Source organism: Bacillus rossius, chromosome 3 (assembly GCF_032445375.1).
Source record: "Bacillus rossius redtenbacheri isolate Brsri chromosome 3, Brsri_v3, whole genome shotgun sequence".
NCBI lineage: Eukaryota > Metazoa > Arthropoda > Insecta > Phasmatodea > Bacillidae > Bacillus > Bacillus rossius.
The window spans coordinates 93,745,529-93,771,521 of NC_086332.1; positions in this window are offsets into that span (position 1 = coordinate 93,745,529).

Below are 25,993 nucleotides of genomic sequence, written 5' to 3' on the forward strand. Positions count from 1 at the left end.
GTCAACATCATTATTCAGTATAAATGTGTTAAATATAAATTAATTTATTTCTATTTTATTCTATTGCACTTATCCTGTAGAAACGATCGGAGTCAATCAGATGGTATGCTTCAAAAGAAAAGAAATACTGGGTCAACTTCGTGAACAGCTAATGTGATGACTCAAACCATGAGAGTGTAGGTCATGTATGTTGCCGACTCCCGTTTGTAGCTCCTGACACTAACATTACACATCACTGCTTCTGCTGCTGACGGTAGGAGGATGTTCCTCATGTTACCTTTGTTCGTGTTTGTCGCTTGCGGGGACGATGTGACACATGTGTCTCGAGTCTCTCGTCCTACTTATTCACCTATTTTAAGTGAATACGTAATATCTGCCATAAAGGATATTTCTAATTACAATACTACTTGAAACAGCTACAGTATGATACTATATATTATTTGGTCTCTATGTCTTGGTGACTAACAAGCTATTATTACAATAAATCTTTAGTTACTCAAACTAACCATAAGAAGGTGATGTGAACATAATTAATAAAAAGGTTAAGTGTTTTAAAATTCATTACCAGACGAGTAAGTTATAAATAACAAAAAACTGTTTTTTTGGTATTTATGAGAAGGTGATCACTAAACCCTGATATAAAATAGTAGTATTCCGTTAATAACAGTAGTTACATTATTTCCATTCAATTATCCAAAACTTATGTGTAGCCTGCTATTACCTTCATTAAGATTCAGACAACTCTGTACGTTACACCTTTTCCAGGGTAGCATGTTATTTTTTTTTTTCGTTACATATATGTAACAAGATTAACGAACACGTGTTGTATGCATGGATGTATTAAACTAAGCAGTATCTGTACGATATGAGGTTGAAGAAAACTGAGGGTTTATATAGGTTATTAAGCTATAACTTTTATGAATGCCTTGACTTACTAGGAAAAAGTTATAAGTTACCAAACATTAAGTGATTATTACTAGGGTTATGTATACATTGATAATGCGTTTGACAGGTATTTGAGAGGTACATACAGTCAATTTATAGTCGACCATTGATTCGCTATGCACATAGTAAATGGATGTGGGAGGGAGTGAACAGATTGACTTACAATATTATCTTGTGAGAGGTGGTACGTACGCACCATCTCCCTTACTTCGTAACGATATGGTATTACGTCAGGGAGGCGTGCTATATATTTTTTTAATGTTTGAATGTTCTATATATATCTTTATGTGTGTGTGAATTTTCTTGCTCTGGTTCCACGTTTCCTACTTTCAAATTGATTCCATCAAGTACTTTACATGAGTTTGATTATGTTATCGGTCATTTTTGTACGTAATGATGAGAAGGATAGGTGAGTGATGAGATGACGTATTTCACATGTTTATCTCTTACATGGCCTCAGCCTATTACACACCGTGTGTGTGTGCGTGTGTGCATGTGTGTGCGCGCGCATGACGGGTCGTGCCGTAGGTTTCGACGTATTGCAACCATCGATGCGGACTGTTGGATTGGAGATGATGGGTGGGTGGTGATGGTGCTGTCCACTCTCGTACAACGGGATCGGTGGTTCTACCCAGACTGAGTGGTTTACTCACGAGTTCGTCATCTTCACGCCTTAACAGCGATCGTTTCGACAGAGACTACAACGTTGTTAGCGCAAGTAGAGAGGTGCACGGGTTTAGTGAGCTGGACGTCAGACTGGTAATTTTACGTTGACACATGATGTCGAACACCTAGTGACGGTGTATTAGTGGTCTGTACGCTATGAACAGCATTTGCTTGAATAATAATTTTCGATTTATGAGTCATTGCTTCGCAAATGCTGCTTGCGTGTGCCTGTACCTAACGACATGTGTTCGCTATGGTAATTGGAATACGAAGTAATTGCATAATTGATAGTGAGGAAATTGTTATGGTATCTAGTCAGCTACGATGGGCATGATTTCAGTAAGATAATTGCGGTGGAGGGGAGCGAACATCATCATGATTGCTGAACCGAGACCTTCTTAACATCTTGAGCATTTCCGGAGGATTATTTGCTGTCCACAAATTACATGCGGGTAAACATGCGAATTGGAAGTGACTCTTGCGTTTCGATTAGTCCTTACGTAGCATGCGACACGAGCACTTACGAGTTTGTCACGCAGACGTGGTGAAGACGATAGGGTGTAGCGAGGAAAAGAGACTTATGCGATTCTTACATAGGGTTTTGTACAATTAATTTACCGTTGCGCGACATACGATTGTTTGTCATATCGCTTAGTTCCAACTAACTTTTTCTCCTCCCTTTTGGTGACACTATGTAAGATTAGGTTTGACATATTTTGATGTGTTTGTCATGTGAATTACGTATCAGTATTACAGCTTACATCATGGTTGAAAGACCTACCATGAGCTGCAGGCATGGGTTAACCCATTCTGATGCATGATAATGTACTTTAAATCTAATCGTAGTAGTATTTTTAATTAATGTAATCTGTATTAATGTATTAACGACCTTAGTGCTTTATCTAAATTGTCTTCTTCAAAGGTGCACCCTCTGGTTCAAGTCTAGATTACCGTTGTGTGTTCGACAAAACACAATAAAAACTTAAAAAAAAAAATAAAAAAAATTTGTTACTTATTTCTGTCTAGTTCGAACTTGTCTCTGTCTTTATATGATGCAACCGACACCTGCATAGTATCGTCGTCAACAACGCGTTGCGGCTCGAGCAAACATATGATTGTCTCGACATTAAGCAACCTTGCAACTCTCTCCGCACACACTCGTGTGCGGGGTCAAAGTCTTTCTGCACGCTGAATCAGATGGTCCTCGTTTTAGCCGGCGGTCGCCTCTAGCCTTCAGTGTTGTTTGGCTTGGATTTAGGTACTTTGACCGGACGTGTGTGTGATTACATTTAATTACACACGCACACACACGTGTCCGAACAGGAACTAACGGGATGAGCTTCGATCTCATGGTCCTCACCATATAAGTGACTGCTACGTGTGTGATATCTCCTCTGACTATCTGTTCCTTATGTTAATCCTTCCTGTTTTCGGAGGTGAACGGTATATTGACTAGTGTAAAGAATCGATTGTAGAAGATACTATATTTTGTAATCTTTTGGTTGACTAGTGAGGAAGAGATGATAGGACAATTTGTACATAATTGATAGTAATACATCACTGTTGAGGACCACTACAAGGACTACATTTATTCACTCTTGCGCACAAGAAACTATACTATAGGGGGTAAGTATGGTAAGATTTCTATTATTAAATAGATTAAACTTTTTTACCACGTATATACATATATTATTTATATGTGTTTGGGATAACGTGTTGCTGGATTAAATAATAATACTGAAACCACTGGCTATTATAGAGAAAGTGCATGAGACCTTGAAAACATTATAGAATGAAGTGAAACACCTAGGGTAATAGATTGTGGTAAAATGTTAAAATTAATGAAACGACTAATGGTAATACCGCTAATACATAGTTATGATAGGGATATGTGTTCTCGCGATTCTCTCTGACTCGACATCTGATGGTTTTCTCCGAGTGCTTATAAATATTCCTGTCGAGACGTCTTTAGTTCTCTCACTTTGCTCCTGGTTAATCCTAGCTATACTTCTGCTGTTATTCTCGGAATGCTTTTGGGTATTTCTAAGAAAACATTACCTGCATATAATTTTTTTTTTTTTTTTCGTAATGATGCAAGTAATTTTATTCAGAGTTTTGATTAGTTATTGAATTTCTGTTACCAAATCAGCGCTTATATTTTTTTTATCAGGTGGAATTCAGTCGGAAAAAAAACATTACTCTAACTATTACTTTGTCTTAAAACAACACTGAAACCCTATCATGCAAGATTATTTCTATTTCCTTTGAGGTCATGTGATTGTGAGTGAGCATCTATATATCATAAATTTAAATTTTTTTTTTTTCCTCAACACGACAAGACAGCTGATAGGATAGGTCAAGGTCAAAGGTCAAGGTCATCCAAGATGGCCGCCGTGACGTCACAATCCAAGATGGCCGCCGTGACGTCACAATCCAAGATGGCGGACACCAGGTCCGGCTCCACGCGCCGGCGCCAGTTTCCGGACATACATTCCTATACTACTATTACACCAAAACAATAACCATAAGAACAAGGAGTCCAGGAATAAAAGTAACAAGCGAGGTCACAAACATAAACAAAGGAAGCACAACAGCAGGATAAATAGAAAAAATAAGGGAAATGGTAATTCAACGCACACGTACTCATGTAGGACGTATGTTAATCCTACAAATAAGGGTAAGAGAAAGTGCCACCAAATTTTTGGAAATATTCCTACAGTAATTCCATATGCAGTAACAACGATTGGCGAACATACTGTACCGGGACTAATTGATACGGGATCAGCGCACAGCCTGATTTCTGGGCAGTTGTTTAACAAGTTAAAACAGAGCAAATTAATTCTAAGAACTGAGACCACTATGTTACAATGCTTCACAGCTTCAGAGCAGCCATTAAATATTATGTTAGCAGTTGTGATCAAGGTGAAAATTGATTTATATTCATGGAATTTCCCATTTTTGGTGTCTGATCAACTTGCCACAGACCTAATCTACGGGTCTGATTACATTGCCAAGACAGGTCTAATCATTAATCTTCAGGCTAAGAATTTTGTTTTCAAATTCAATATGGGTAATCTACTCCTTGTGGGACCCCTAAGCAAATAGTTTCAGTTCCGGCCGAGCCAACGGCAGCCATCTTGGATTAGGGAAACACCATTTCACACGAGCACCTTAATACACAGCAGCGGGCCGCCATTGATAAATTATGCAGCAGTTTTCCAGATGTCTTGACTAGTTAACTAGGTCGCACGAATTTAGTCGAGTATAAAATTGAGTTAGCAGGTAAGATACCAGTCAGATCGCACCCTTATCAATTTTTAGGCCCTAAGATGCAGACGATGCGCAATCATATTCAGGAGCTTTTGGACAAAGGGGTAATCGAACCCTCGACCTCCGCCTACAGTCCCCAGCTTTTCTGGTGCCTAAGGGTAAGGATCAACAACGATGTGTAATTGATTACAGAAAAGTTAATGAGAAAATAGTCATACAACAAAACATACCTTTGCCAGACCTAAACACTGCTTTTCATTGGTTCAGTAAGGCCAAACATTTTAGTGTGTTTGATATAAATTCTGCTTACCACCAAATTCCCCTTACTGCGGATTCAAAACCCATCACAGCCTTCTGTGTCCCTTGGAACTTGTACCAATACACAGTAGTACCGTTCGGGCTGGCCATGGGAGCCCAAGTACTAACTCGACTCCTAGATCAGATACTAGGAGATCTAAAATTCAAAACAGTGTACAACTATCTAGACGATGTCGTCGTATATTCAGAAACATTTGAAGAACACATCAAACACTTATAGTAAGTCCTAAGTAGATTTCGTAAAGCAGGGTTAACTGTCAACACAAAAAAGGTTAAGTTTGCAATCCAAGAACTGTCTTTTCTAGGACACTTGGTTTCTAGGAAGGGAGTAACCATTGATCCTTCACGTACACAAGCCATTCGTGATTTTTCGCCTCCCACAAATCCTAAGGGTATTTCACGTTTTATTGGTATGGCAAATTTTTACTCAAAATATATTCCTAATTTCGCTGAGCACGCAGCACCACTAAATACGTTGCGTAAGAAAAACACACCTTTCACATGGGGTCCGGAACAAGAAAAAGCTTCAGTTTCCTGAAACAGGCGATTTCTTCCCCGCCTGTACTCCGCATGGCAGACTCCACCAAACCTTTCATTTTACAGACTGATGCGTCCAGTGTGGCTATTGGCGCAGTACTGTCACAGGAAGTCGAAGAATGCAGACAGCCCACTGCGTTTGCGTCGCGGACACTTACCCACGCCGAGAGGAAAGCCTCCTCGATCTACGAATTAGAATGCCTCGCCGTGGTATTTGGCATTGACAAATTCCGACAATTTATAGAACACAGGGAATTCCTGTTAGAGACAGATAATCAGGCATTAGCCTGGCTTTTGGCACACCCGAAACAATTAGGGAAACTCGGGCGATGGATTGCAAAAATTTCTTTTTTGAAGTTCAAAATCCAACATATTCGTGGCACACAGAACATAGTAGCGGACTCACTGTCTCGCATGTTCGAAAACCCAACTCAGACTCCGCCCGAAGGAACACCACTCTTATGTCAAGCCCTATTGACAGATTTTCCGTTGGCATTTCAGGATTTACAGAGCCAGGAGGAAGCTGACCCACACATTTCCAGTATTATCAACCTTTTTAGTTCAGGAACGGTGCCAAAATACTTTAGGATATCTAAGGGGCTGTTGCAAAAACGCACCCCCCAATCAAAAACATACAAAATTGTGCTCCCACAAAATCTGTGTAATATGATATTCCATTATTATCACACCTCGCCGGTTGGCGCACACCTTGGTATATATAACACCATTCAGGCTATCGATGTCATTTAGTGTGGGACGGCATGCACAAGGACATCACCGAGCAGGTGAAACTATGCAAAATATGTGCGCCTAGTAAGCCAGCGCAGAACACTCGTTTTGGTTATTTAACCTCAGATGTGGCCCAGCGCCCGCCCCATGCAAAAGATGTTTATAGACTTTGTCGGGCCTTTCCCGTGCTCAAGGACAGGAAACACTATGCTGCTGGTGTGTATCGACGCCTTCACAAAATTTGTCTGGCTCATCCCGATGCGAAAAGTCACCGCAGAAAACACTGTTTATGCGCTACGTAATCAGATCTTCAAGACGTCGGGAGTCCGGTCTATAGTAGTTTCAGACAATGGAACCCAGTTCACGGCTAGGATTTTCAAGAACATGTGCTTCTCACATGGCATGCTGAGAGATTCAACCGCAATCTCCGGTCTGCTCTAATAGCTTACCATGCGCAGGAGCAGGATAAATGGGATTTGAATTTGGTGTGGCTGGAAATGGCCTTTAATTATGCACATCATGAAGGACACAAAAGTACTCCTTTCGCACTCATGTTCACTTACCGACCTAATACCCCTCTTTCAAATCTTTGGTCTTTGAATGACCTATTGCCTGATGATCCGAGAGACATTAGGGAGATTTGGAGAAATGCTCGTAAAAATCTCAATCTGGCTCATGAGAGCAGAAAAAGGAAATACAACGAAAACCGATCTCCTAACCCTTACAGGATAGGCGATTTTGTGCTTTGTAAGGCACACCCACTCAGCAAGGCAGTGGATAAGTTTTCCGCCAAGCTGGCGTACCGCTGGAGAGGTCCCTTTCAAATACAGCGATTTTTAACGCCAGTTACGGTTAGCCTAGCTGACCCCAGTTCAGGAGAATTCGTGACCAGAGCGCACATCTCCCATCTAAAGAAAACACAGGCTGACTTAAAGTAGATGTGTTTAATTTCTTTCCCCTAACATAGGGGACTCTCTAATATTAGGCATGCCAGAAATCCTCGAGGTCTTAAAAATCCATGGTACTAGAAATAAGAATGCTAGCTTTACGTTGTATTAGTTTTAAGTGGCCACTTAGTTAATAAGCATTTAGTAATAAGTTTGTTTAAAGTTTATCGATATGTTGTGCCTGAGAGGCGGACGCGTCTCAAAAATGTTAGAATATAAGTAGTAGGATTCAGGCGAACCTGGTACTATTTTACTAAGAAGTGTAATGGTGGTTTTTTATTTTCCCTATATGCTCCGCATTCAAGCGGGGGAGTATGTTCCGGAAATTATGCATTTCGTCACTTTTTTTTTAATTTTTTTATAATTTAAAATTAGTTTGGGAATTCTTATTTTTTAATTTATCTGGTTGTTAAGGGGGTGATTTACTTTTTGTTAGGCTGGTGTACGCCACGTATTTAAACTTTGTGCCTGTGGACCGAAGCCCCCTTTCTCAGGGGGCCAATCTGATATTTTGCTGTCTAATGTGGACGTGTGCAGCCCGGTTGATTTTCTCTCGCCTGCAATCACGTCCCGAGTTTGTAATTTTATTTCTCTTCATGACCAAAATTGCATAGAGCAACTTCTGGGCTGCAAGCTGCTACTTCTGAGAGGCCTGCTGAGAATAGCAAGTCTCGTCACGAATGGGTCTCCAGTGGACCTGCGTTCCCACCTTAGTGGCAGTTTATGCCCACCCTCCCCTCTCTCTTCCCCACACCTTAGTTCTGAGAAATCAAGTCGGGAGCAGTGACCTGACATGAACTTAGCCAAGACGATGGCCTAATTCAAGGACCTTCTCCCTGGTCCGACAGAGACGTCCACGACATCTAGCGAAAAAAAAAGTAACCGCGGGCCTGGTCGCCAGCGTGCAGAGCTCACCCTCGTGACACCTGGTGGCAAGTCAGCTCACCGCCTCAGTTAGTTCCCATTTATGCCGCTAGAGAGCAGCGTCGCAGTGCCATATGGCACTATGCTTCCTTCTCGGGGCCTGTAGAAGTCGATTGTTTGTTGCCTTCTGTTCTGGCTGGTAGAGAGCGCGCGTGTCGTGTTCTTGTCACGCCCGCCTAGGACTCCTTCGGAAATTTTCTGCTTAGAACCGAACCTCCCCCCTCCTCCCTAGGGCTTTAGCGCCCGACACTCAGTACTCTGACCTTGGCTGCTAACCACGTCTTCTCGGCGTCCTCTGTGCTAAGAGGCTTTTCGCAGGAACGGCGATTTTCGGTTGCATAAAAGATGTAGTCAGTTGCTTAAGGGATGCGATCCCATTTGTACAGTAGCCAGGCAGATGTAGTTTTTTTGAAAAAGTAATGCGTAGTTAAATTTTTTTATTTCTATTTAATTCTTTAAATCTGGTTTCCTTCGCGCATCCGCAAATTCTCGGTACGCGCCATGCTGATGTCGGCGCGAGACACCTCGCGAGCCCTGTTTCCACACCCTGTTTGGTGAGTAATCCGTTTTTTTTTCTCCCCAAATTCCCGTTTGTTGGCTTTTCGCGCCGACTGTGTATGACTGTCTGGACGCAGGTCTAATTCGTTTTGAATTTGGCTTGTGTTTCAGACAGGGTCAAAGTTTCCGGGGAGAGAAATTGCTCCCCGCATGATCTTCGGGACCTGCAGCTGATTTCCCCCTTTAGAAGAGTTTTCCTCTCGGTGCGATGTCATACTGGGAAGACCCGGGTAATATGAGCTATATATATTCCACTTGCATAGAAGGAACTAAATTAATTAAAAAGATACCAACGAGCAGTGCTTTAAGAACGTAATCTTCAAGAACATGTAAAATCAAGGAAACTCATATATATGTAATCGTTGGGAGAATCAAATTTTGGTGCTATACTTGAAATTTTGTTAATGTAATCATTTGTTTGTTAAGGTGTAATATTTATTGTTTTAAATAATGTAGGGGTGCCCCCTTAACTTTGTTAATTACTAAGTTTTTTATTATCATGTCGAAATAATTTTAAAACAAAAGCTCTTAAAAATAAACCAGGTAAACCTATACACCAAGCTATTTATATAGCATTTTTATTTATCATATACCTTCTTCTAAATAACGATCCACGAACTCCCAAGTTACTAGTGTGCAGGGAGTGTAAATTTTGTCGTTTTCTCTGCCTCGTGTCCCCACTGGTAATTAATTTTATTTTTCTTAATATTTTGCCCAGCTCTTTCCAAGGTATTTTTAATTAATTTAAATTAATATCATTTTTGGGCACGAGGGGCGTTACAGTTCAGATTCAGACAAAGAAACTGAAGAACGTTTATGTATATTATATTGTAAAAGGTGTGCCCATGAAGATTGTATCACAGGAGATGCTCTTTTTTTTGTATGCGTCAATTGTAACAGAGACGACGATAGCGACTTTTCCTAGATGAGGCTACACATCACTAGCTAATAATTTTGTTAACTTACAAATATTTATTTCAAATAAAACTTTAATTTTGAACTGCCTTGTATTAAAGAAATGGATCTTATTTGCTAGAAAATGAATATATTGGCTCTAGTTAAACACAAAGTTAGGTACTCAATGAAAAAGATACAAAAAAAAATGAAAACAAGTAATTTGTATTGTATGTTTTATTAGACTGTAACACTTACATTGTTTGCAGTTAAATACATAACTTATTAAATTAAATGGGGTGTGTATTGTGATGTAGGTTCATAATAAATCAGTTATGTAGAAATTTTATATTATTTTTACACTTCCAAATTAGGCCTGAAAGGTTGTGTAAACAAGCCCCGTGATGTGTGTACACTTACCCCGTAAGCGGGGCACTTTAACACACACGACGTATGAATTTTTTTTTTATTTCACTATAACAGATTGTACTTAATGAAATTCTAAATTTGTCTATACAATCTTAAGGAACCACTCAATATTTGCAAATAGTTTCGGAGTAAAAATAATATTTAGGGGAACAAGGAAAATTTATTAACATAAATGTGTGTGAACTTCCCTGGTCTCCCCTAATATTTAAAAACATGATCTTTATGTGTTTTATCCTATCCTTTATTTTTAATTTAATGTGGTTCACCACCACTTGCAATTTTGTGTCATTTATACCTCTAAGCTTCGGTTGGTCTCTAAAAATGTAATGTATGCAAATAGTCCCCTATATAATTGTTGACTACTATGTATGGTTATTTAATGGTTATGTAAAGAATCGCTAGTCTCATTATGAATAAAATAATGGTTAGAAATGAAAAAAATGCCATGTTTTTGTAACTGACTACAGGGTGAAACATGGCACGCAATATATATATACATATAATGTTTTTATGCTAGTTTTTCAATCGCTTTGTGAAATAAGTTTTGTACTGAAATTAGCCTTCTGCAATTTTTCCGAATCATTGTATGTACAAGAAAAATCATACTAAACACTGTATTCATATGATTGATTTGTTCAGTACGTCTCCAGCTTTGAAAAAACAAGTTTAGAAATAAATCTTCATGAATATATTTTTATACATTAGGAAGCAGATAATGTTGAATTGTTTTTTTTTTTTTAATTATATTATCATATATAATTTTTGCAAATTATTTAACGGTCAGACGACCAGGTGCAACTAATTTTATAAACGAGGTTACAATGCATTAACAATCGATATCAAGCTATAGTCAACAAGGCAGAAAGTAATGTTCATCTGAAATGAAAGAAACACTTTTAAATTATATGAAGCATTCAGATTCTAAAGATACATGGATAAATGAATTAGCTACTTGACAAATTGGTTCGCAACTAAATTAAAGAATTATATATTTCCATAAATGATTTAATTATTCACTGCATCCGATAACAAGTAATAAAAGATATAAAACATCAAATAGTTCTATGGCACCATTTTTAATAATATTAAAATATAGCTCAGGTTATCTTTCCCTTCTGAATTCATAAGGTATGCTAAAAGTAATAAAAGAGTTAATTAGTAGACAATATAGTGTTTTAGAGTCATATCCCATTCGAGGTTTATGGCTGTGTGCCAGCCAAATTAAACAACAAAAAAGTCATGATTACAATGCAAGAATTCATGGAAACAAACAAATTTATTTACATAGTATAATGAGGCAAAAATGTATTTTAATTGAATAGTAAAACACCCTTTTTTATGGAATGTAGAAAATTATTAAAACACGTAATTATCATAGAATTCTTGATAATACCAAATTGGTAAATGTAATGAAGTGCGCCTGAACTTATACGAGTACATGTACACACATTTATGTACATACATCCTTTTAGATAAAATTTTATGAACACAGGAACAATTCAAAAGATACTATTCGATTGAAGAATCAACAAGACACATTGATTCACTGTCACAATTGTAAGCGTAGCCACGTACAGAGTCTTTCCTCAAAACAATATTTAATTTCTGTAATTATGAGTTTTTCAGATTTTTATTCGTGTATCACATCCATGGACAATTATCTATTACTCTTTGGATTCTGAAGTTTGTTTATTTTTGTTCATGTTGGCTATATGTGAATTTAATTTTCTTTCTGTGCACAATATTTACAAATAGTTTGTTTTGAATGTTAATGTGGAGGGCAGGTATTTAAATAATTTTTATATTTAAAATTAGTCAGTTTACAATATTTTGTTTATGTGTTAACGTATTTTTTCATAGTTATACTGAGTATCTTTTATCGCTATTAATTACGGCCATATTGTAATAAGTTTGTTGATTTAGGCTAACAATGAATGTTTAAATTTTGTAACAATTAAATAGATGAATTTTGTATTAGTGCAGGAACGCTAAGGAAAAAAGAGAGAGTCTTTGTTGAGCTATTGATTAAGTATGGCATGATTTAGGCTTGATGCCTACTTAAAAAGTTTTAACGTCAGGAGATGGCCTAATATCATCAAGATTTGTACTTGAGGATAATCCTGTGACGTTTGGCTACGAGTGTAAAGATAAATCATACCAATCAGATTTTATATTGGCTTGATTTGGCCAGTTACAGAATTGGTAAGGCCTCGGGTTGTATTCTGTGAGAGAAGTCTTCAGGTTAGCCTTAAATACCTGAATAATTCCGAGCATCGTAACAAGTTTTGGATCTATTTCTAATATTTATTTGACAAAACCTTGAAAATTAGTTTTGGTGACTGTTAATTTGGTTGTAAGGTGTCCAAGTTATTAAGCCAATGATTTACGTTACGCGTGGAATTTTGTTGTTCAAGTTCACCATACCTATTATTATTGGCACAGACTAAACTGATATGTTAAAATCTACATAAGAAAGTTTACTTTGTCGACAAACCCAGAGGTTAGGGATGAGAATCTCGGTGTGACCGACTGAAGCTAGTTTTAGTAAATATAAACATGTTCCATGGTTTTCGTACAAACTGATGTGTACCATGAAAGTTTTGCAGTCATGATTATATTCAAGCATAAAAACATTAACCTCAGCCAATTTTAAATCTGACTCTCCTATAGTTATGTTATAGGTTATTTTTATTACAAGGAACTGATTGAGTAAGCTCTGGTTCAACATAATTAAGTAATGTTGATTGGTGTATTTTTCACTTATATAACATTTTCAATCATTGTTTTACGTACAAGAAGGTATTATGAATGATGTAATTTTATGGGTTTGTTTATGTGTTATGTTGATTGAAGTATTTTGTATCATGGTAATTCAATTTAACGGCACTATTAAAATTATTTTATGTTGAATATTTTGGATGATTTACCTATATTAAGTGTTGAATCAGTATAATCGTGCAATTTCATAGGTACCTGTTTGTATATATATTTGTTACAATTAATTTTTTTACATAAATAATTATAGGAACATGGCGCCCGTTTTTCTTAGTTCTGACTACAAATATTAGAAAGGTACAACACTCAGGTCACATAAATTCACACTCTACACTTTGTAAGTAAACATAATTGACTTATCGAGGTGGTAGCAGTTGTGGATCACAAATATAGGCGTACAGAATTTGCGCAGCAACGTGGGGCCGAGCATACAAGGTAAGCTTGGTCTATATATATTGTGTTTTGTCTGTGTCAGAAAACTTGCTAACATGGAGACAAGGGGAAGCTCCAACTACGCCACGAAGGATAGGAGCAGGAGTAAATCCAGGAAGTGGAGCACAGGTTGGGAGAACCAACGCTAAATACACATACATAGTATGAGGAAAACACAACACATAATGTTAGGGTCCCAACACTGAACGAGAAAAAAACCACAGACAGACCAAATATAGGTGCACAAGAGGAGGATGCTGTCAGTGTCACCTATGTTTTTGGAGAGTATAACACATCACCACAGGAGAGTCCATTATCACCACCCACGTTAGGGACCGGCAACCTAATGGAAATGATGCAGAGTTTGGGCAAAATGATAAAATACGTTCAGGACAATATGCAGCAGTGGTTAGATAAAGTACCGGAGAATATGCAAGTTAGTTTGAAACAAAATAAGGATAATTTGCAAGACAGTATCCGTCAGGATGTGTGTAGCATGCAGCAGAGGTTAGATAAAGTACAGGAGAATATGCAAGTTAGTTTGAAACAAAATCAGGAGAATATGCAAGAGGGTATGTCAGGTATGGAGAGTAGGTTATCGGAAACCATGGATTCCCAAGGTAAAGTACTCTCAGACTTAACCGACCATGTACAGTCAATAACACAGTGTATGGAGAACCTGGAACTAAACACAACAACACAGCTGTCACAGGTACGAGAAGAATGTAAGGAGGTTAGGGAAGATTGTGAGAGGGCTGTACTAGCAGTTAATGAGAATCTGTCTACTCAGTTAGCTACACTAGGGGAAAGGACAGTTCAATTGGAGAGCAATGTAGAAATTATACAAATCGCATGCTGCACCATTGTATTAGACGCAGTAGACCATCACGCCAATAATATCCAGAGACAGGTGGATGAAAAATGCAACACTCTAGGGAAGAAACAGCTGGATTTACAATCTACACTGGAGCAGTGGGAGAGGAATAAGCATACACAGTATGTTAGTGAACAACAGCCCTCTACTACTCCTAACCACACAATTGTTGAGGTACACTCAGGGAACGTACAGGGTGCAATATCCACGCCATCATCTACTAATACATGTCAGGACGCAGAAACATCTGCTGGCAGAACTGTACACCGAGATCAGGCACCTGTCCTTGATCCAATTACAGCCATGCACCACCCACTGAGGCAATGGGCCGAATCGATGCCCTAATTCTCAGCCAATAGTCACGAGAACCCAATGCGCTTTTTTAAAAGGTTTGAGGAATATGTCCAAATATTTCAACTGTCAGAGACTGTGAAGCTAAAGTGCCTTAATAACGCGTTGAGGGACCACGTGTATTACTGGTGGGAGCTGCAACACAATTCGATCCAGACTTGCGACGAGTTCCGAACCCGATTCAAGAGCCAGTTCTGGAACATGAAAATACAAGGTAATTTGAGGGCTCAACTACATTCCGAAAAGTACGATACAAAACGAGGAAGATCGCTTGAGGCACACATGTCTCAGATGTTTGAAAAGACCCGGTACCTTGATTTAGAGATGAGCGAAGAGGAGTTTGTGGCAATGGTGTTGTCACAGCTGCCTATAAAGTACCAAGTACATCTTACCGGAAGATCGTTCCAGAACTTGACCGACTTCAGAGAACAAGTGTTGGCCTTTGATCGTTTAAAACACATCAACAGGAATTCCCCTAAAGAAGAAAGCGACCGGCCAGCTAACCATAAGAATCCGCCATTACATCTAGGGTGGCAGAGAAGTAACCAGCAAGATAACAGGCAAGCCAACGTAAACACCATGTCGTGGAAGTTCGACGAAGGGAGCGGCCAGCGAGGGAGAAGTTGTTCAGACGGCTACTGGCACCAAAGTAACTACTCCGAACAGAAGAACTTCCGGTACCAACCACAGAAATCCAGGTCGTGGTGGGGAAAGCACCGCCAATCAGAAGACGACGTGGATGAGAAATTCGACTCTGACAGCGGGCTGCGCGCCAAGAAAAACCAGCGCAGAGTGTGAACACAGGAACGGCCTCCCAGGTCATCTCTACACTGCTGTGACCTGTCTTCGAGTGACATTAAAAAAACGTGAGCTATTAGAGAATCCTTGGTAGGCTCCTCCAAATTACAAGTTTCCTCATTCAATACACAAAAATAATGGGAAAGAGGTGAGAAGATTTCTGGGCCACAATCACCTCAGTAAATATAACTGGCTAGTTTTCTTCCCATCCAAACAGGGACTTTATTGCAAGTACTGTCCATGGTTTAGTGTAAGAAATGTTGCAGGGGGCCAAAAAACAGTAAAACTGCAAAAACTAGTTACAAAACCCCTAATACAATTTTCTAAGTTGCTAAGGCAAAATGGTGATTTAGAGGAACATAATGATACTAGATATCACAAGGAAGCTGTGCAAGCAGGTAAATGTTTTCTCAAAAGCTACAATTCGACTGAAGACAATATTCTCAATAAAGTGAACAAGCAGTGCCTACAAGACATCTAGGATAACAGGCTGAGATTGAAACCCATTGTGGAGTCCACTATTTTCTTGGGACGACAAAATATTTCTTTGGACGACAAAATATTCCATTTCGTGGACATCGGGATGATGGTCAGCTGATACTGTCAGAGTCTGAGACAAATGAAAGCATTTGCAATGAAGGTAATTTCAGGGAGCTTTTACGTTTTCGAGTAGCTGCAGGAGATACAATGCTTGAACATTATTTCAAACACACTTCCTCGCCATTAAGCGGTTTGAAGAGGAGTGTGGTTTGAACGTTACAAAATGTGGTTTGTTTGTGGACCTGAACAAGGGTTTCTTGAGAGCGAGCCCCGATGGGCTTATCGAAGAAGAGAATGCTGTTGTGGAAGTAAAGTGTGTGCCTTTTGCTATTTCACAGGGTCTGCTGACGACTGCAAAAAAGAAGAAAGGCTTCTTCTTAGAAATGATGTCGGAAAATGAAATGAGACTTAGGAGAAGTCATAACTACTTTTATCAGATACAAGGCACACTTAATATTACTGGCCGTACGATGTGTTACCTAGTTGTCATGACCGGCAGAAATGAAAGATTGTACATTGAAAGAATATTCAGGGACGAAAACTGTTGGAGACAGGAAATGCTACCTAAACTTGAAAGGTTTTATATGCACTGTTTGCTGCCAGAACTGGTTGCTCCAATTTTTATTGTCAGAAAAAGAGTACGTGAACCAGCCTACATTTTAGAAGCTCAAAAAGCAGCAGAAGAAAACCGAAAAGTGAATAAAAAAATATGAATATGTCATTGGTGAAGGTGTAAAGAGCCAAATTCGAAAATAAAAATGTGATGTATACAGTTTAGGAAAATGGGTTTGAAGTTAAGTTTTAAAATTCATTATCGTCATTGTGCAATTTGATAGTTATGTCTTTCCCATACTGTGTGCAAAACTTAGTAGTTTTGTTTACTTAAATAATGGTTGGCGGAGAAGAAAAACACAATTCTGAGTACATTTCACAATGACTTCTAATGACGTAATAAAGTTGCAAATTTTACGCATACTGGTGGTCCTTTTTTTTTTGTCTAAATGAAGATCAATTGAAACTTCCTTTTAAAGTTTGTAAATTAGGTTGTGTATGTGTGTACCTATATATTTGTGTGTGCGTGTTTGTTGGTAGTTAATTGTTACAGTGACTTGGTTTATTTCTTATATTGTAATATAAGCATTTGTCCTTCAGTCAGAAAACAGAGTTGATTATAATATATTTAATATAAAAATTGTTCACGAAATTGTCAACATGTAACATTGATCACCTATTGTTGAAATATTTTAAATTTTAATATGTTGTTTTTCATATAACTTTTCTAATGTTTCTTTTATAACCTAGGACACATTTCACCCACGCCACTTTGTTTACTCGGAATTCCCCACTCCTCCAACATACCTTCCCACGCCCTTCAGTACCTTTCAGGCTTTACTACTTGAAGCACTCTCTTTGTCCTCGGATCAGTTGGATCACAAGTGGAAAAGTTAAAGTACATTCTAAAGTGCTGGTCGACTGCTGTCCACCATGCGTCCGTGCATGCTACATTGAGAGGTAAGAATTTTCATATTTGAGAATTTTTTTTTAACTTTTACCATTATATTATATTTATCTGCATAAAATATGCTGTGATTTTTATTTTTATCATGTACAATGTTTCTTTATGATTTTTTAAATCATAATGCTACATGATGTTTACTCTAAAAAAAACTTGTCAGCTGTAAATATCTTATTTGTTCAATTATTTTTCTAACGGACTATGTCACTAACAACTGATGTACATGTGTGGCTGCAGTGGCTGAATGAAGTGTCCAGTGATGATGATACTTGCAATGCGGAATCTACATCAGAAGACAGTGATCACCTTACCAAAAGTGATCATAATACTGAGTCTGAACAGTCAGTTGATGAAGATGACGAGCACGATGATGGTGAGTCACATTTTTCATGTTATTATTTAGGCAAAGATGGTAAGACAAAATGGCCGAAGGCACTGCCTAAAAAAAAATGCTAGAACCCGGTCAGAAAACATTATCACTCACCTGCCAGGACCTAAAGGAATAGCATCAAAAATTGACTGTGAGTACTGTGCCCGGCAGTTATATTGGCATGTCTCAGCGCGGGGGTGCGGGGACAGCGGGACCGGAGAAAGAAGAGGGGGTAAGCAGGCGACACGTAGCCGAGAGCCGTGTAGTGGCTGTTAGGAAATTATCGCCCTTCAGTGTATACCCGAAAATGGAAGGCGAAGGTGGCAGCTCGCAGAGGCGCGGTAAAGTGATACATAGCGGGGAGCGGGAAATAATAAAAACCGTGATGCAGTTTATTGATGAAGAAGCGAAAAATAAATGTCTGCTCGAGCCTTTACAGAGACAGACGGCAAGAGCAGCGAAGTACACGGGTGTGAGTGAACAGTCCATAGTCAGGATTCGTAAAGTCAGCAAAGAACGACCACATGACCCACAGACTACGCCAGAAAAAAAACAGATATTTTAAGTATTTAATAAACAATGGAAATATATCTTTACTACGTTACTGTTACGTAGTATATAGTGGAGTAAAATATTTGGGCAGTTAGGGTGTGTGTGAGTTGGGCGGCTATTAACAAGTAAGGTCTTGATAGCCTATTGTGGAGAAATGATGAGTATGAAGCGTTGACGAAACGACAGAACGGGGAAAACGGGAGTACCTAGAGAAAATAATAAGAATAGTAATATTAGTAATTAATTTTAACTTAATTTGGTTTTTCGTCACCTAATACAATCAATTATCATGGAAACAGAACTTCATACTTACATTAAACAAATCATATAATATATATATGAGGTTTTGAAGGTTATAATATGCATTCTAAAGTGGAAGTATAATGCAAATTGTATTTACATTTATAATACATAATCGATTATAGGTGCATTAAAATATAAAGCCACACATACACAAGCATTTTTTAAATGCCATTAACGTTGGTAGTCAGGTGTTTCCTAAACAACTGACATGAAGTTAAAGCAGCAAATATAACATAACAAGCTCCATGTTTACTTAAATGTAAATCCAGCGCTAAATGGAACGTTTTAGGTACGGAAACTGGAGAACGATAAGGGCTAGACTGGCTCCTGCGTCATCAACTGTGAGATAGCTTTCGCGCGGAGAGCTACAATTGCGTAATGTTTTGGTCGTTTGCTTTTTCTTGTAAGACTTTTGTTTTTATTAACTTTGAGAACACAATGAATTGAGAAGCATAGTTTTAAATTTATTTTAAATACTAAGTGACCTAGTTTTCCAAAATAAATAGTGTCTGGTTTTCGCTAGTTACTGAGTTAACATTTTAATTAATTTTGGTTAGCATAATGATTAGCAGACACCGCAAGTATATTTAATGGGACAAAGTAAATCTTTACAGGTTTAGATAATAGTTCGTTACTTTTCCTGACAGATGAGTACAAATATTCGAGCACAACCACTGCAATTTACACAATGTTACACTTATGTAATACAAGTACAATTCATAGGATTTCTCACTTTTGGTTTGGTAACCCAGCGCTCTTAGCCAAAAGGCCTTACCGCCCTGGGGCCCCCACGGACGTGGTGTAGGAAGTCACGCGCCGAATGTTTTCTGTTCTGCTAGTACAAACCTAGCCGCTGACCTTGACAATAGGGTATCGCTTTCTCTTCGCCCTCCCCTCCCCTACAGACAGGACTAGGGAGCTCAGACGCCAAGATAACTGCCGGGCATAGTACCAGTTACTAGATTTATTTTTAGACAACAATGTCTACAAAATTATTGTACATTCCACCAATGTTTACATAAATATTATGAAAATTAGATATGAAAGAAATAGAGATGAAATAAATAAGGATGAAACTGAAATAAGAGCATTATTTGGGCTGCTATTATTGATAGGAAGTTACAAATGTTCACAAATTAATATCCATAAACTCTGGGACAACTCAAAGGGAAAAGTATTAGAGTCATGTTATCTCTCTATGAGTGAGCAAAGGTTTCGATTTCTTCTACGGTGCCTCCGCTTTGATAACATACATGACAGAGCTTCTCGAAAGGAAATTGACAAGCTAGCAGCAGTTAGGGAAGTATTTGAAATTGTCAAAAAAAATTTTTACAAGCATATGATCCCTAGCGAATATGTTACTATTGATGAACAGTTACTTTCCTTCCGAGGTAGATGCCAGTTTAGACAGTACCTGCCCAAAAAACCAGCAAAATATGGCATCAAAACTTTTGCTTTAGTAGATGCAAAAATGGCCTATACGTTCAACTTGGAAACGTATGTGGGGATTCAGCCAGAGGGACCATTCCGGCAGAGTAATTCACCCACAGACATAGTACTTAGATTGGTCGAACCTATCAAAAGCTCTCACAGAAATGTAACTGGAGACAATTGGTTCAGCAGTATCCCATTGGTCTTCGTACTTTCAGAAACTATGGGACTCACATATGTTGGTACACTACAAAAAAACCAAAAGGGAAATTCCCAAAGATTTCTTACCAAATAAAGAGCGTAATGTATATTCAACACTATTTGGTTTTCAAGAAAAGATAACACTGGTATCATACTGTCCAAAAATAAATCAAGCTGTCCTACTTGTGTCATCTCTGCATCATGATGCCAGCATAGATGAAGAAACATGTGAACTGAAAAAGCCTGAAATTGTATCATTTTAGAATATGACGAAAATTGGTGTGGATTTACTAGACCAACTAATTCAAAGTTATGATGTTTCAAGAAACACACACAGATGACCTATGGTTGTATTTTTCAATTTACTCAACATTTCTGCACAGAATGCATTTGTCATATTCCAAGCAAATGCTCAAAATAAAGTAAGAAGAAACGAATTTCTGGCAAGTTTGGTGTGGAAGATGGTAAAACCACAAATTCAACATAGTTCGACAGTGACACAACTACCAATCGAACTACGGCGACGTGCATGTGTCCTTCTTGGCATCCAACAGTCGGATCCAGTCTCAGCAACAGCGAGAGAGGGTTTCCGTGGTCGCTGCGTTGTATGTGGACGTCAGCGGGACAAAACAACTCGAAAATGGTGCCAAAAATGGAATAAGTGGATGTGCGTCGATCATTAGAAGAATGTATGTGCAAATTGCTTTTGAAGTGTTTTCAGTCAAATTGAAGTGTTTTCAGTCAAATGTGTGATGTTTCAAGAAAGACGCAGAGGTGGCCAACTATGGTCTTTTACACTGTGTAAAACATTTCTCCAGTGCTGCCTTTAGCATAATCCAAGAATATTTGCAAAACAAAGGATACGTGACCCAATTATTTTATGTTTTATATGCTTTATATGTTCTATTTTATATAGTATATAATTGTAATAGTTAAGTTTTTAAGTAAATAATATTGTTGTGCTTTAGTTTATTAATAACACAGTGTAAGTAATAAATGAATGTAAAATATAAATTGAAGATAGTCAAAACAAAAGTTAAATGCAAGTCCACAGCGACACAAATACCTATTGAAATTGGGCGACGTAATATGTACCCATCTTATCATCTCCAGTTAGATATAATATGAGCAACACGAAAAGAGGCCTCCAGAGAACATTACTCTGCATATTGAAGTCGGAGCGACAGCAAAAACTTTTAAAATAGTGCCAAAAATGTAAAAAGGGGCTAAGTGTAGATTATTTCAAGAATATTTTTGTAAAATGCTTTAAAAAAATTTGTTTGCTATCTAATTTTAATTAAAATATTTTTTCCTCACTGCATTTTGCTTTATAAATGTATAGAACATGTACTGTTGATGTATTAATTCGTTCATATGTTTAAATATGTAATGTAATTCCGGGTGACAACTGTCAACCACGCGACCTACGATGTAACATAAAGGAGCGCGACTACCCCAGGGTTAACATAGAATATTATGTACAGCGCGGTAAAGTGTTAATGTCTGAAGTGCGCGCGAAGGTATTTCCCGGCGGGCCGTCGAACTTCGCTCGCCTGCGCGGCGGATGTCAGCCTGGATCAGCCGCGGAGGTAATGGCCCTGGTCGGGTGGAGTAGAACTGGCAACACTGCGGCTCTCAGCCTTGTCCTGCGCATGTGCGGGTGAAACCCACACATTCCTCGGGGAGGGGGGCCGCCAACCGTCTTCGCGTGTCTAAAGCCGGCCAGGGGCCCTATGCTGGAGTTTTAAGTCGTATGTGAGTTGCCAGCCGAGTGGTCTTTTCCGATCGGTTTGATGCTTTGGTATGCACGAACTGTTCCAGTTTACTCGTGTGCGACCCGAGGGGTCCAACTCGAATGAGAAAACCATTACGAATGCGAAAAGTCACGAAAACAGTGAAAATGGCGGAGTGGTTGGATGTTTTGGACATTGAAGAGCTTGAATTAGCTGAAATAGAAGCAGCTAGAAACCCTCGTCGATTCCTAGAACGGAAGGATGCGTTTGAACTGGACGACAACAAATTTGTTAAGTTGTTTCGTCTTAACAAGCGGTGTGCCGGAGACCTGATTAGCAGTCTGGAAGAGGTTATGCCGGCACCTTCTCGTACAACTGCACTTTCTGTTGAAACTAAAGTAATTGTTAGCACCTTATAAAAACCAAAGAAGCCCTATTGTTATCTTTATGTGCTTGCTTATGTGTAGTTTCGGTGACAAAACAAATGGTTCGTTAGCTGTCAGAGTGCAATGTTATGCAGAAGGCAGTTAGGCCTGTAGTACATTTTTAATATAATTATTGAATGAAGTCAAACACTAAAGCACCATTAACACAGAATGGCAGTTTATCCCTCCTTGGAGCATACCTGAATTAAGTTACCAGTTACAATAAATAGCTAATCAAAGATAAACATAGTAAACCCCCTGTTTAAGCATTATACAGGTTTAAATAGGTAGGCCTATTTCAGTTATGTTAAAATGCTTGGTTTGTTCCTGTGACAGTGGTAATAGCCTGGCATATTTAGTTCCAAGTGAACGTCTATGTCTTGTGTGTATCCACATTAAAATTAGCCTATGTAGCCTGCTCCCTAACGCCAAACTGAACATTAATGGTTAGGCCTACATGTTCATTACAATACTGTAAACACAACACTAGTTAAGGCTACTTAGTCGTAATTTTGGTAAATATGTAGAGTAGCGGTATTTGCGAAAAACAAAATGCTAAAAATCCGAAAATACTTTTATTATATGCTCTTTAACTTCTTCTTTTCAATAAACCCGGCGGAGATAAGAAATTCCAAATACTTTAGGAGATATCGAATTTTTTAATATTCATATTTGGGCGATATTCGTTAAAAAAAAAAAAATTAATTCCGAAAATACTTTTATTCTGTGCTATTTAACTTCCTATTTTCATTAAACCCGGCGGAGATAAGAAATTCCAAATAATTTAGGAGATATCGAATTTTTTAATATTCATATTTGGGCAATATTTGTTTAAAAAAATTAAATTCCTAAAATACTTTTATTCTGTGCTCTTTAACTTCCTCTTTTCATTAAACACGGCGGAGATAAGAAATTCCAAATACTTTAAGAGATATCGAATTTTTAATTTTCATCACAATACCTGTGCTTTCATGCGGCGTTCAGTTTTGTTGCTTGTTTACGAGTATAAATTTTTTTTTTTCGCGACGTACGTGAACGACTACATCATTTTCTACTAATGGCAAAGGAATTGTACCCGCCTCTAGCTTAGGCGAGTTTTTAACGTTTCAAATTTTAATGTTTTATTTGTTACTTTGATATTGTTGCGCAAGTAATAAGTAAAAAAAAAATTACGTGAGTTCCTACTGTTCAGCCTTTGTCCTGGTTTGTTAGGTCAGGTCAGCTACATTATAAATACTTTAAAACTGAACAACCATTAAAATTAATTCATATTATTTTTAATGTCAGTTTAGTTTGAAAGTATTTATAATGTAACTGACCTGACCTAATCGACCATTTTAATTAATTAGGCATTCACGAACACACTGCAAAATAAAAAAAATGTTTTGATAAAGAGTTTGTCTTCTTCCTACCAAACACGTCAACAAACGAAACGGCGATCGTTGATTGGCCAGTTGGAACACGAGCAGAGTAGCCATCCTGACAAATTCACAGTTCTCTCCGAATTCCCACAATCCACTCGACTTCTCCGTCTCGAAGACTTTTGTGTAAGTCGCATGCGACAAGTAGCACCTCGAGCATAGCAAATGTCGAACACACCAAGTCGTATGCGAGTTCATCACTCTACTCGACTCGAATGGTCTATGAAGTCGAACGATTTCGAGCATCAGGGCCCAGGAGAGAGGAGAAACACACCCTTCCCGTCTGAAGAGCCTGACTCGAATGACCGTTGTTTCCAGCTACGCAGGTACTTATACTTAACGGGCGGAGTGGTCGGATGGTTGATTTCGAAGGCTTTATTCACATTTTACCAAAATTAACACGATTTGGAAGTGTAGCGATGTTTAGTCTGTGAACCGCCCCCTTAAAAATGTTCATTGAATGTAGGGACTATGAAGAGTGAACGCATGCTGATGTGTGTGTGTTAATGTGTTACACTATAAAACATTCTTCTCCCAGAACCGATTTAAAAAAAATGTCCTTTCACAAAAAATTCGTGAAATAAATTTAATTACTCACCATAATAGTTCATAATCTTAAGTGTTCCTGCTTGATATCCAGTTAATCTAAGTATAAATAACGTGGAAAAATTTATGCTTGAATGTAATTTCCTTACAATAATGAATTTGGAAATTTATTGACATCGCAATGAATTGTTGTATGCTTTCCAAGCGTTCTCTTAATATTTTTATTTGCACTTACTGACTGCACCAAGCGGTGTCATCCTCTCATTATCTTAAATGTAAGAGCTCGCTAAACCACCGAGTGTACCGAAAAATTTTAATACAGGCAAGTTGGAAAAAATTAATTAGTATTAAATTATACGTTTTATATATTTAAAAAAAAATAAAATCCAGTTTCATACTATGGAGGGGTGTTATGAGTACGTACCTTGCGAAAAATTTCAATTTTGAATGTTCTAAGTAACATTAGAAAATTAACTATGCATAAAAATTACCTTAAGTATTTATTGCTTGCACAAATTTTCCTGTAGGATAATATAGCTTAACAGGGTCTTATTCTTAAAAAAAATAATGGTTAATTGATGACTGAGCCCGTTTCGGTTGACACAACCAATTCAATTTCTTTCATTTATATCAGTTTTTGTAGTACTGTCGCAGTCACCAATCTGCGCAGAAGTGATGTGAGACACTTAACACCTATGATTTTGTTTATTAGTATTTCCCTTATATATGTTTATAATAGAAAGTAGGTATTATAACTGGTCAATTAGTGATTTGGTGTTTTGTGGTTTTTTAGGTTCAAATTTGTTTATATTCATCATCCACGAAATAAATATTATGTGTGATATTTTACCTAACAATTTAATTACATGTAAAATTACGCGTTACTTTAATAAACATAAACAACTAGCATGCTCGAGACATAACTGAGTGTACTTAATATATTTCTGTTTATGACAAATTGCTTTCATTCACAAGTGTAGACAACATTTAATTCCACCCGGGGGGTGGTAATTACCTGTGTACCCGCTTTTTTTGCTTTCAAATTCTTTCCTTATGTAACGAACCATCACTTTTATCTGATATTTGATTTATTATTACACTTCATTGTTTCGTTGAATACCATTCTAATTTACAAAATAGTCTTTCAGATTTTTGTGAAAAATTGGGTTACGTGATTATGTCTACAAAATAAAAATACGAACACAGCCGAAGACCATATGGTTTGTTCTTTGACTCTTTCATTTTGCTGTTATTAATGCCACGACTAACAATCAGATTTTTAGCACTGTTTAAATTTTTATAAAATCAGAACGTCAGTGCCGAAGTGTCATGAAGTCCAACCTGCGGTTTTACCTAACCTCCCGGGCGTGTCATTTCAGCAGAAGCTTGGAACAACAGCAAAAGTATTTTCACGTTCACGTTAACGTCTCAATCTCTCTCTCTCTGTTGACTGCAAAAAATATCCGAAAAAGTGTTCATTAAAAGCCTTCTATAAGGCTTGGTGCTGT